The sequence below is a fragment of the Lissotriton vulgaris genome, chromosome 9, assembly GCF_964263255.1.
Source record: "Lissotriton vulgaris chromosome 9, aLisVul1.2, whole genome shotgun sequence".
Classification (NCBI taxonomy): domain Eukaryota; kingdom Metazoa; phylum Chordata; class Amphibia; order Caudata; family Salamandridae; genus Lissotriton; species Lissotriton vulgaris.
The window spans coordinates 1,101,789,180-1,101,802,133 of NC_141697.1; positions in this window are offsets into that span (position 1 = coordinate 1,101,789,180).

Below are 12,954 nucleotides of genomic sequence, written 5' to 3' on the forward strand. Positions count from 1 at the left end.
CTGAATCTGCACTCTGCACTCTGTACTCACAATCTGCACTCTGCACTCACAATCTGCACTCTGCACTCACAATTTGCACTCTGCACTCACAATCTGCACTCTGCATCTGCACTCTGAATCTGCACTCTGAATCTGCAACTGCAAAGCTGTGGGGCGGATGTTCAACCAATGTCAAGACACGCACCTGGTTCCCAAAATTCTAAATCGGCAGCTCTCTGAGCTCCGGCCATTAAGCTACATCTCCTCCCAATGTATAAGGCTGTTAATCCTATGCCGTTTCCCATTACTTGGATGTGTGTGACACTGTGTCATCTAGTGTCAACCGATCTGCCCATTTCATGTCTGTTCAAGACTCCCACACACCAGTGTCAGTTTCAACTGACAGATTCGGTTGTTTGTTTTGGGGCAGGTGCCTTGGGCATTGCTTCTTCCTCTGCTTCATTAGTTCTCCAATTTGGTTGCTGTATAATGCCAATATTCATTAAAAATGTCACGTGTGATTGCAGCTCCCTGTGTCATTATTTCCTTTTGGCCGGACCTGGCTGCAATGCTTCCAAAATCCTGACTTGTAAGACTGTAACAAGAAAGAGGGGTGAAGAACAGAAGTAATGGGTTTCTGGTTGTCAGTGTTAGATCTTCACATTCTCATGGGAAAAAATACCGACCTTTCCAGGTCTTTAGTTTGTAAAAAGGCAAGGCATAGGTACCTGGTTAAGAATTGCTTTAAAATCGCAGGGGATTCTTGGTTAGCTTGGCAATTCTGCCCCTGTCCGCTTTATTAAACATTCTGGGAAAGCTCTTAAACACTTCTGTAGTGTTTTCTTCTCGACTTTGATGTTTTTTTAAAAGGGATCGTATTCTGCCTTTTTACTTGCTTTCTGCTTTCACATAAAAATATAACCGCCCTGGTCATATAACAATAGTGGCGGCCCCAGGAATACGCGATTGCGGAAGCCCAGGGTTAAAGGAGCATTTCCAAGTATGGGGCCAAGAAGAGTTCTCTGTAAATTGACATGTTTCGGTAAAACAACATGACCCACGCACGAGTGGCTTATCTTTTTTTTTTTTTACTTTGGATTCTGGGATCTGTATTCCAGTTTATTTAATTATAGAACCGTCCCAGAATCCAACGAATAATAGGACTGGGAAACGTTAGAGTTCTGAATCTGGAACATAACTTGGGCAGGATGTGGAGAGGTAGGTGTCAGGCTGGGGCGACAACAGGAGGTACGGAATAGCACAGAACTCCTCCAATCGGAATTTTTTGTTTGCAATCGTTCAGAAAATCGTAAACCTCATAACTAACCTCGTCTCCATGATGCACAGATATTATTCTCCGCTGAACAGGGAAGATGGCTTTCCTAATCAAAGACTCCTTGCAGTGATGTCTTCTGAAATTCTGGTTCTAATAAACTCCCAGGCAGAAGGGAAGCGATTGTGACGTATAGGCTAGAAAAGTATGCAGCTTGCTCTATGTACACAATGCACTATAAACAATCCTTTTTGTAGAACTAAGAGTATATTCATGCACAGAACGGGAAATACTCATCTCCAGGAGAAGCGCAGATACAGCACTCACGTGACGCAGCGTAAGGTCACGTCAGAGACACTAATCACCAGAATAGCATTTGAACAGACCGACCCTAAACCCCCCTCCCCCTAGCTACGCGGGTGCACGGAACACGCTAAAAGAGCCCGGTGAGTTTGGGGGGGGGTGGGGGGTGCGTGCGTGCGTCTGTCTGTGTGTGTGCCTGCCTGTGCCTGCGTGTGTGCCTGCCTGCGTGTGTGCCTGCGTGTGTGCCTGTCTGTGTGTGCCTGCCTGTGCCTGCGTGTGTGTCTGCCTGTGCCTGCGTGTGTGCCTGCCTGCGTGTGTGCTTATCTGTGTGTGTGCCTGCCTGTGCCTGCGTGTGCATGTGTGCATGTGTTGTGAACAGCCGGCCGGGATCGGAGCGCGTGACCTGATCCGATTCCGGCCGGCTGCGTGCGCGTGACAGTCTGTTGTCTCCTCTGCCTACTCCTTGAAAGGGAAATGACTGAAATGATCACAATAGATCGCTTTGCGACAGCAGGGGCTTTCGCCCCTGCATTCGCAGGCGCGACCTAAAAACCAAACATGGACACCACACCAGTTTAGAAAAATAAAGTATCTTTATCTAAACTAAACATGACCAAAACAAAAAAAAACAACATACAGGTATCAAGATATACTTTTAGAACAATTATTTAAAAAATAGAACTTGTAGGAACAAAATAGCTCCACCTGGGGCTATTACTACATTGTGAAAGGCATAAGTCTAAAGTACGAAGCTGACCGCAAGGTGCGCGTCGTCGGTCACAGAGCCACAAGGACTCCCAAAAAACAGTACCATGGAAACAAAGTCTATGGACGATGCACGGTGTCATGGAGGTGAGGTGTCGGTGATGAGGTGAAGCCAGTTCCCTGGTTGATGTGGGGGAGGGGAGGGGAGGCGCCAGGCCCAAGGAACTGGAATAAGCACCCTTTTGAATGCAGGAGTCCACAGAGAAGTCCTGATTCTGGTCAGTGGATTGCAGGCGAAGTCTTTTTGGCCCTGAGACTTCAGAACAGGAGGCCAGAACACAGAGGCCCTTGGAGATTCCTCTTGAAGCAGGTTCCAGTTTTTGTCCTCTCTTTGGCATAAGAAACAACTGCAGGCCGACCCAGAAAAGCACACACACCAAAGGGGCAGTGCTTCTCCTTACAGCTCTCCAGCTCTTCTCCTTACTACAGAAGTGATCTAATTCTCTGGGGTTTAAGGTCCAATACTTAAACCCTTTTTCTCATTATCCTCTCTGCTGCAAGGGTCTCTGAGCCCAGTCCAAACGAGTTCTGTCCTCTCTGGTGCAGCATAACTACAGGAGGTGGAGACAGCATAAGGCAAAGGAGATACAGCCTATTCAGGTATAAGTGGAACATCTCCCACCACTCTAAATGCAGCCAAGGTCCATTCATCCCAGCGATGAGACACCCTGGAAAAGCAGATCATACCTCAACCCCCCTTGTGGCTGTCTACAGTGAATGCACATGCCCAGCCTGTCACTCCAAAACCAGACAGTCAATACAAAAAAGGCAGAGGCACACAGAATGGTTAAACAAGAAAATACCTGCTTTCTAAAAGTGGTATTTTCAAACACACAAATTAAAAACCATCTCTCTAAAAAGATGCGTTATTAAATTCTGAGTTCAGAGAGCCTAAATTGTGCTTCTCAATCTTGTCCTACTGGAAAGTTATACTTGTAAGATGTTACAAAGCAACTCCTATGTTAGTCTACGGTGCAGATAGCCTTTCAATAGTGAAAAACTAAATTGGCATATTTCACTAACAGGACATCTAAAACACACCAGCACATGTCCTACATTTTACTGTTACTGCACCCTCACAGGTCTACCTGAGGGGTGCCTTGAATGTAAGAAAAGGGAAGGAGGGTTTGGTAAGTGGGATCGCTTGACAGGTCAACATGGCAGTTTAAAACTGGGGGTGGAGACACTGCAGTGGCACGTCTGAGATCCATTACAGGGCTTTGCATGTGAGTGGCATAATCAGTGCTGCAGACCCACTAGTAGCATTTGATTCACAGGCCCTGGGCTTACACAGTGCACTGTACTAGGGACTTACCAGTATATCAGATATGCCAATCATGGATAACAATTCATAATAACAATTTACTCTGAGAGCATATGCACTTTAGCACTGTTTAACAGTGGTAATATGCCCATACTCCTAAGGTCAACAGAAACAGGTCAGGAAAAATTAGAGAAAGAAGCTAAACAACTTGGGAAAAACCATGCAAAAAGCCCATTTCCAACACTTAGTAAGCGAATTACATTGCATGCACATCCCTAACATTGCTCCTCTTGTTTACAAGCACAAATATAATACAATGCACAATAATAGGATAGAGTTCTCTATTTACATGACTAAAAATACATGCATTGCCATAGCATGGTTAGTTCAATTGTGGGCCCTATACACACAGCTATTTTTGTGTGTAATGTTTGCTTGCATGTGCAAGCAGTCCTTTTTAAAAGCATAAAATCCCTTTAGGAATCCATGAATGTGTGTTTTACCACTGTAAAAGGACTTACTCAGAGGAAGACTTTGGTGTGATTACATTTGCTCACTAGGACAAGAAGGGATGTGGAATCCAAGAAGTGGAATCCCCTGAAATGTGTTCACAAAGTAGGATATTTCCTCCTGTTTAGAAAGGAATAAAAACAATCACAGATCACAAAGGTATTTAATTATGTCATTTAAGATGTCAGCCATGATGTCATCAATGATGTCATTTAACATGCCATAAGTGATGTAATATGTGAGGTCGTAAGTAGTGCATGGTGGGAGTGCAAATTATAGTTAACTCGTCTAACTATAATTGGTACATTTCAGGGCTTTTATTTCATTTAAAATAATAGTTTTATTATTATTACAAAGCCGAACTATAATGTCACTTTAACCTTCTTTTTTTTGTTTTTATAACATTCCCTAAGCATTTATTACCAGAACTTACTATAAGATCACTTTAACCTTTGTTTTTTTTCAATGAATTTCTGAAGTATTTTTTCACTTAAAGTAAGTTCTTATTACCATACCTAACTATAACGTCACTTTAACTTTGTTTTTTTGAGTGAATTTCTTTGCTTTTTATCATGTCTAACTCCTTCCCTGAGCATAGCTAGGGACCATTTACAGTGGAAAGGGGCGGAGGTGGGGAAGACCCTGCACCCAACACCCAGTTTGAGTTGCCAACTTCTTGCTGCACATAGCTCAGCCACGGTCCGTGCAGGTAACTGCAGTGGGGCCAGGTAAGGGGGGATTGCGAGGAACGATGCAGGGGGAAAATTAATTATTTTTTTCATTTCCCCCAACATTGTCCCTTGAAATCCCCTCTTAAGCAGCCCCTCTGCCCAACAACTGTTGTGTGCATGGACCACGGCTGACATCGCTGAAGTGGCCAGGCCCTGGCCCAACCACCCGCAGGAAGTCAGCAACCTATTGCTATCCATTCTCCTTTGGTCGAGCAACACCACATTTTCTTTTCTCTTGTGGTACTGCAGAACTTCTGCAGTGCCCTCACAAAAGCAGCAGTCCAGGATACCGCAGGATGGTGCAAGCTGCTTTTGTTTTACTCTTCCACATTCCCACAGGAACACCTGAGGGGGCTACACTGACTCATGCGGTACTTAAGTCATGAAATGGCATCCAGAACATTTCTCTTGAGCTTGATGGCAGTCAATCAGGCTGCTCAGTTGTCCTGTGATACCACCCATATAGATATCATCATATTTTGAACCTTAACTTCTCAAACATTTAAACACCAGGGGCCGTATTACGTATTGGCATTGTTTGCACCCAGTGCACCTTTGGAAAGGTGCCCTAGTCGCAAACAATGCCAATTCGCCCCATTATGGTGAATGTGCTGCCCTGGGGGCAGCCATAAACAGGCACTGCCCCCAGGGCAGCGCATTTATGTGAAACCACGCAGCTGCTCCGTGTTTTCACAGTGCAAGCGGCACCCTCCAGTACTTTAAAAGGGGATTAGAGATCCCCTTGCAGGCGGGTGTAGTCAGTGAATGTACCTGCCTGGTAGGGAATGTCTGGAGAGTCCATGGGACCCCCTTTACTCCCTGCAGACGGCTGCTGTCAGGAGGTGCACTGACAGTGCACTATCTTTTAAATGACGCCCTGTCAGTATGCCTTCTAAGGGCTTCTTTGACTCTGCGCCCGCGTCTGTAATATGGCGTGGGTGCAGAGTCAATGGAATCCCCTCATTTGCATAGGGCACATCCCTATGCAAATGAGGGAGCACCCTCTGTTGATAGTGCTGGCACTTTAAGTGCACCGGCGCTATTGGTATTAAAGAAAGGGGATGCACAAGCTTCTGCGCCCCCCCTTCTATAATACCAAAATGCCCCTGTGGGGAGAAAAGTGGGCGCTAAAGCCAGTTACGCTCCCCGGGCACCTTATGTAATACGGCCCTAAATATACCACTCATTATTTCTGAGAAAAGATCTAGCTTTCTGCCAAATGTGGTGCAATTCCATTCAGCTTTTTTTTCTGTATCGCTTCCCAAAATTCCTATGGGAAAATGCATGGGAGGAACAAGTTTTGGGACTCCCCTTTTTCTCTACTCACTCTTGAATTGTCACCCCAAAATAAAAATGAGCGAGGCTGGTTAAAGTGCTTTCATTCTGGCAAGGTAAATTAAGTGATGGAAAAGAAGAAGTATTCAATACATTTTGACCCACACAGAACAAGGGGGGCTTGATCACAGCATGAACACACGATTTTGTGCATGCAAAATAAAATATCTTTGAATGACAAGGTTCACAGACAGACCATAGAATACACCTCTTCGTTCTCCACTCAATATAGAAACTATAGACTGACAAAAGTGTGCATAAAGAAAAAAAACACGTTTCCGTACTAATATATAATTAGGATTCAATCGGGGAAAAGTCATATTTGAAAGACATGGTATTTTTGAGATTCCCTATAACTGACATACTTCTCATACTTTGTAAGATCCAGCTGATTTCATTACACCTCAAATAAAGAATCTTGAAACTAATATGCATGCATAAATCCCAAGTGGGCTCCTTTTGTTAGAATGTGTCTTAGAATTCTGGAGATCACAGTTGCTTACTAGTGGAGTGGTTTGTGATGCGTTCTTAGAGTAAACTTTGTATCCACACAAATTGTCAAGAATAGATTACAACCCATACAAATGCCAAAATGTCCTTCTCAATAACAGAGTAAGAATCTTCTGATTTTGTGAAGAAGGTAATGGTGATAACTTTTCCATATATGTTAATTTGATATAACCTTTGATGCTGGCAACAGTGGTCATTACTACTGCATGGGAGAGGTCAAAACCACTTATGGGTATGGCTTTACTTATTTTGGTGGGAATGGTGTTTACATTCAGCTGCAAATTGTGTTTAAATATAAAGATTACGACTTGGCTTTTTAATCTTTAGGCTGTTCTTATTGTTTCAGTTTCAGTTCTTTTTCTTTTTCTTATTTTTCTACTGTGTTGTGTTATTTTTATTCTGAGCTGCAGGTGGAAAGCGCCGGGACACTCTTTTTGAGTAGCCGTGCGCTATACAAGAGCGCTATAACATAACATAACATAACATAACAGATTGCATCTTTCATAAGAAGTTGTTGAGTTTCTTGTGTCCTGTCTGCGAAATTCTGCACAAATCTTGCATAAAATTCTGCTAGACTAAGACATTATATAACAGGGGGCCTCATTATGATGTCAGTCGGGTAGCAACCGACAAGACGTTGGTTGCGATCCAATTGACATCTAATGTCGCAGTCCAACTGCTGCATTAAGATGTGCGGCAGTCAGAGGCATGGCGGGGGAGCGACCGAGGGTTTTGATGGGTGGAATGTTAACGGTGGTGGCTGCTCAGGTACTGCCATAGGATTAGGATTCCCTCAGACTGCTTTTCAATGGTGGTCCAATTGCTATTGAAAGACTGTTGGAAAAGGTCTCTGGGACCCCTGGCATGCCTCAAAATACCCATGCATTGTGTGGCAGGCACCACATGGTGCCTGCTACACAGTGCATGGCTGTTTGAAAACGCAGCCCTTTTCCGACCGCAGCACAAGCCACGAAGAAAAAATGGGTGTTTCCGACCACCTCGTATCCTAATTTGTCGGATGGAACCACAGACTAATAGTTGGTCGGTTTCCATTCTGACATGATGCCGGTCGAATGAGTGTCTGATTGGCATAGAAATAAGCCCCTTTATCTTTATTTTTAGGAAAGCAGGGTTATAGTATTATTATTGGTTTCCCCTTTTTTATTTCAGTTTTGTTACTTACTAGTGGAGAGGATGCTAGCTGCTCCAGGGATTGTCCCCAACAAACCTTTTTCTGCCTAAACAAGTGTGTCAAGGAGTTTGCAGAGTCATCATAACTTCATGATCAGAACGTAAGCATTGTAAATGGCAGGTGTTACTAAAATATCTTTGGCTGACTGAATACTTGGAAAAAGTATATTTTTATTTTTATAAGTCCTATTTTCCAGCTAAGTTACAGTGTAGTTGTTACTCCAAATATATGCATGCTTTCCCTTATAAATAAAAAAAATATTATATTTCGGCTCAGCAGGAGAAGGAGTAATCTACCTAGTTGGAGGGCTAAAGTATTTGCAAACAAGATTTAGGCAGCACAGTTTTCACCAAAAGAAAAACTCATGACTGTGTGTTCAGCAACAACTGCTGCCCATATCTAGTTGGAGAGCCACCATATCATCACAATGAACTGTGGTGTACTGGGAGGGCTACGCTTATCCATACAGAAAGGGTGTCTGAGGATAATGTTTTTCTTTGTATAGAGCCCGAAAAAGAGTAGCCACTATACCCACAAGCTTCAGGAAGTGCTGAGAATAAATACCGGGATATCAACTAGATTGGAGAAGTCCCTGACTCCACAGTAAATGTGGGAACATTTGTGAAGTTTATAGAATCAACCTGTGTTTATATGTGAATAATTTGTCCTTTTAAAAGTAGAAGCCTGAAAAAGTGATATGTTCATTCAAATTGTAATAAGCTAAGCAATTGGAAGTACTACCAGTTGCTTTGGTTAGAAGCTGGTGGTAACGCAGCCTGAGCATCTTGTATTAAGCACATGGGGAATAGTGGACTCCTTTGTTTATTGGTGTAGCCCAATCCCAATCACACTTACACGTAAATAGGCACTGATAGTGCCTGCCACCCGAAATGCCAGTAGCTCTCTGTGTGCTGCCTCAGAATGGGAATGGCTCTGATGATAAGCCAACGGGTGCAGGGTAGGGTTCCAGAAGTTTGTGACCTAAATATTACATGGCAACATTATAGTGTCCTAAGTCTCTTCTTTTTTATGAATATCTTCATTTTAATTTTGCAGTGAAAGTGGTGCAGCAATATCTCAGAAAGACACGGCACAGGATACCCTAAGTACACCTTTGATATAGAAACATTAGCAGGAGTAACCCATCCAGGCAGGAGCAGTAGGGTGGTGAGGCGGGGTGTGGCAGGACCGGACAGACGTTGATGAGGGAAAATAAATAAATAAATAATTTTCCCTCTCTGTCATCTATTGAGTCTCGCCACCCTGGCCCACCAGTCCTACCTGCACGGACTGCTCCTGGGTATTGGCATCACTGACATTATCATTAACAGTAAACGTCAAATCCCCACCTCTCCCACCATCTTCAACGCAGACAGCTATCAGTCGGTACCGTTTCATAAGAGAAGGACAGCATGAAATCAATCTCCACATTTCAACAGACCATTTTAAACACAAGGATATAATGGAAGTGGCACTGAAACTTTTCAGACACTCACCCCCAGTCACAGATCTAGGTTGCATCCATCATAATTTTTTTGCTCACTTTGTCACCTCAGGTCAGACACAGCTATATGCAAATCAGTCTTGACCCTGTGCCTCATGGGAACAGCCTAGCCCAAACTGCCAAGCCAGGTCCTCCCTGAACCGGAAACAAGCATCCTGGGACCGGTTTCTGGGTAACACCCTTCATCTACCAGGCTAGCTTGAATCCAGTGGCAAAGTGAGCAAGGGACCCACAACAGGGCTTCCCCTGCCAACTTAGGGTGAACAAAGCAAACACAAGGAGATAATGGACAGAGTGCTGAAACTTTTCAGACACTCACCCCCAGTCACAGATCTGGGTTGAATCCATCATCATTTTTTAGCTCACTTCGCCACCTCAGTTCAGACCCAGATAAAAGCTAATCAGTCTTGACCCTGTGCCTCATGGGAACAGTCCAACCAGAACTACCAAGCCAGGTCTTCCCTGAACCAGAAACAAACATCCTGGGACCGGTTTCTTGGTAATACCCTTTATCAGCCAGGCTAGCTTGAACCAAGTAGCAAAGTCTGCACGGTTCTGCAGGACTTTGTGGCTTAATATCCAGCCCTCAGTTACCCCTCCTTTGAACGTGCATTGCTTTCGAATCGATTCACAAGTTGGAAAGACTAAGTTACTTGCATTCTCTAATGCACCTGCTATTGCATACTATAGTGGAAGGCAACCTCCATTGATTATCATTCCAGCTCAGCTGGAGCTGATTGATTTCTTCTCATCTTGTTCAACATGCTCTGTTCCCACTTGCTGCTCTCTTTCACGTGTTCTAGTGAGTACAATGGTAATCCACACAGTTAATATTTGAAGAGTCAGTCTGACATCACTGATTGGACAACGTACTACTCCTAAATAAATGGCACACAGTTGAAAAAGTAGAGCATATCGTTTACAGTGTTGCATATCTATTGGTGCATTGTGTTGTTTTGAAATTGTTTTTTTCTCAAGCACTCTCAAAGGTAATTTCTGTGACCCCCACACAACATGAAGTAACTTCTGCATTAGAATAAGCTATACATTGTGCTTTACCATACTTTTGCCAAGAACTATTGTTACTTTGTAGAGGTACCAACTGTTTACAGTCTTGAACAGTTAAATGTAATTGTCTGTAGGCACCACTTATTTAACATTACTTTAACTTATACTTAGAGTAGGATTTCAGTCACCACTTGCACATGTGTTGATGGCTTTCTTGTGCCTCTTAGCCTGCTCTTTTTAAGTGCCCTTCCCTCCCTATGTTTGTGGTTGTATTGCCTCTTGTCTATTTTGGTTTCATCATGTTTTCTATTTGCATGTCTCTATAACATTTGCCAATTGGCACTCAATTCAAGTGCATGTCCTATTCGTTCCTCTTTTCCCCTCGTATGTTAGCTCCTCGTTGCCCCAGTTGCCAGTTCCTTTCCTTGCTCCCTACCTTTCTGCCCTCTTTCCCGCGAAGTGCCAACCTTAGCCTCTGGCTGTTTTTCATCAGTGCTGCGCGGCTGATATATTTCTTCTCGTCTTGCTCCATCTGCTCTGTATTCCCTTGCTGCTCCCTGCCTGCCTGTCATCAGCAATGTCGGGATTGGCCCTTAAACCTACACCCGGTTTCTCAGGGACATCCTACACTGTATAGATTCCTTATGGGAGGCCTGTTGTGGTTGCCATTTAGACACTGGAGTCCTAGAAGGAGGTAGCAGGCCCAGGGCTGTTGGGGATCAAAATACACGCAAGCATTTAGGAACAAAGAACTCGGATTTAAAATAAAAAAGCACGGGATTTTAATTTCACTATTGTAGAGGGACTTAAAAAGTTGAGCAATTTGAATTCGTTGTATTTCTTAACAACATTGTCAGTTTATTCTGTATGCAATGTACGTTTCAGGACATTGTAAGATGGCTTTCATATTTGCAGACATCTTTCAACGCCCGTGCTTTCACCTAAAAAATGGAATACATTTGTCAAAGTATGTTTCATTTTTAAAGGTTTCATGACTACCAAGTTTCATGTTAAGGGGTCGATTAGGATGGCGGACGGACTTGCGTCCGTCCGCCACCCCTGAGTACGAGGGACCGTCCGAATGGGCAGCGGCGGTCCCTCCATGGCAATTAGGATGTGACCGCCACCCTGGCGGTCACATCCTGTAAGTTTTACATTGCGGCGGGTGCTGCTTGAAGCAGCACCCGCCGCAATGTAAAAAATGAAAGCAGTGCATTTGCATGCACAAAGCGGCAGGCACCGCGCGGTGCCTGCCGCTTCGTGCACGCAAAGGCAGGGGGGTACCATAGGTACCCCCCATGTGCACCCCCCACGCAACCTTCACCCAGGGGGCCCACAACGGGCCCCCAAAGTGAATGTCCGTATGCTTTTCCACGGCGGAAAAGCCGCAGTGGAAAAGCATTACTTTCCCTACATCCTAATATGGCTGGCGGTGTCTGACAGACACCGCCAGCCATGTTAGTGCTTTTCCGCCGTGGTCGCCTTCCGACCGCGGCGGAAAAGTGGAGGACAGATTGTGAGACCCACCAGCCATCCTAATTTGGCGGTGGATCTTTCAGGCCTCCTCGGCGGATTCCCCGCATACTCCGGGCCGGCGGTGGCTTCCGCCGGCCCGGAGTATGCGGGGAATCCGTCATCATAATGACCCCCTAGAAGTGGACCCTCGCACTTTCTTTTATGAGGTTTTATTTTTTAATGGAGTGGACGACACAAAAGAGAGATCATATTGTTTCAGCTGTTTTAGGACCCTGCGAAACAATATTGTTTTCCCATATCAAGTGCAAACACCAAAGGGATGGGGTCATCAGGGACATGTTTCAAGCATGGACGAGGTGGAGGTGACGAGTCCATGTGAAAAGAAAAGGTCAGCGAACAGAATGGACTTGAAATGCACCATCAGCTTTCTTAAGACATCTTCACATGCAAGTAGCTTAGCCTTCTCTAATATTGAAGAAAAGCCAAGAGATTAAGGGGCTCATTTAGACTATGGCAGGTGGGTATCCTGCCCACTGCCATGCCTAAGATGTACTTGCCTTCACCGCCCTGGCTGGACTACTACCCACCTTACTTTGTCATAGAGGCCATTGGTGTAGCGTTTCCACCGGTAGTGCCAGTGGGGATGCCGCTCTGGAAACATAATGGACCACTCACCTCTGAAAAGAGCAGGTGAACTGTCAGTTTGGAAGACAGATACTCCACCATGTTTATGATGAAGTACCCTATCTGTCAAACGTTAAAGCCCCCCTTTATTAAGACACCAGTTTGTCATAGAATTTCAGTACACCAAAACCCATCATGGATTTAGCCCCAAACATAGGGCCCGATTCACAGAACTAACTTAAGACAAAATCCTAAACTTACTACCATTTTAGTATTCACAGAGCACTTACTCATTTTGGTATTCACAGAAGGCACTTACTCATGTTGGTATTCACAGAAGGCACTTACTCATTTCCGTATTCACAGAAGTTAGGAGTCCTAACTTTAGGACTCCTAAATGCCTTCTGTGAATACCGAAAGTCTTACAGTTAGCATTTTTTTCAGTTTAGGAGTCCTAAAGTTAAGAGTCCTAACTTTACT